The sequence below is a fragment of the Penaeus monodon genome, chromosome 23, assembly GCF_015228065.2.
Source record: "Penaeus monodon isolate SGIC_2016 chromosome 23, NSTDA_Pmon_1, whole genome shotgun sequence".
Lineage (NCBI taxonomy): Eukaryota > Metazoa > Arthropoda > Malacostraca > Decapoda > Penaeidae > Penaeus > Penaeus monodon.
In genome coordinates, this window is record NC_051408.1 from 12,859,670 (window position 1) to 12,860,289 (window position 620).

Genomic DNA, 620 nt, shown 5'->3' on the forward strand with positions numbered 1-620 from the left:
ACAAAACGACTCTACAACACACGAATGTATAGAATCTTGTGCCCCGGAATTCTGTCGCGTTAATTGCAGTAGCTGATGTACGGCGACGCTGTATATCAATATGGCAGCCCTCTTTTGTGCGTTGAAGCAGTGTTTTTCATGGTTTGCTATGTATACTATGATGTATACATTGAACTTGTTTTCTAGCAGAAATTGGAACAAAGAACACATGAGAGAATGGTCAAGTGCAGGAAAATATAGTTTAACCCAGCATTGTATTATACGTATAGTAAAAGGCTTGGGTTACTGAGAACAAGCAGTAGAAACAGACATGAAAGCAATAAGGAATGAATTTATTTCTTTAGATATGGGCTTTGGGCCAGCATTACCATAATATTGAATTTATGCTGCATACTACGACAATACACTAGAAAAGATACATTAATTCCAGATTGTGTTGGTTGCGAGCAACGAGATTATAATCTAAACAACCGTAACCAAAAGACTTTTTTGAAACAAGGACACATTCCGCTAATTGCATGTCCCTTGTGTAACATTTGGCACAAAGGAAAAGAGAACAACTGTGAAATATACCGCACTGGCCGACTCAAAAAAGTTGCAGAGGAACAAAGTTTTTGATA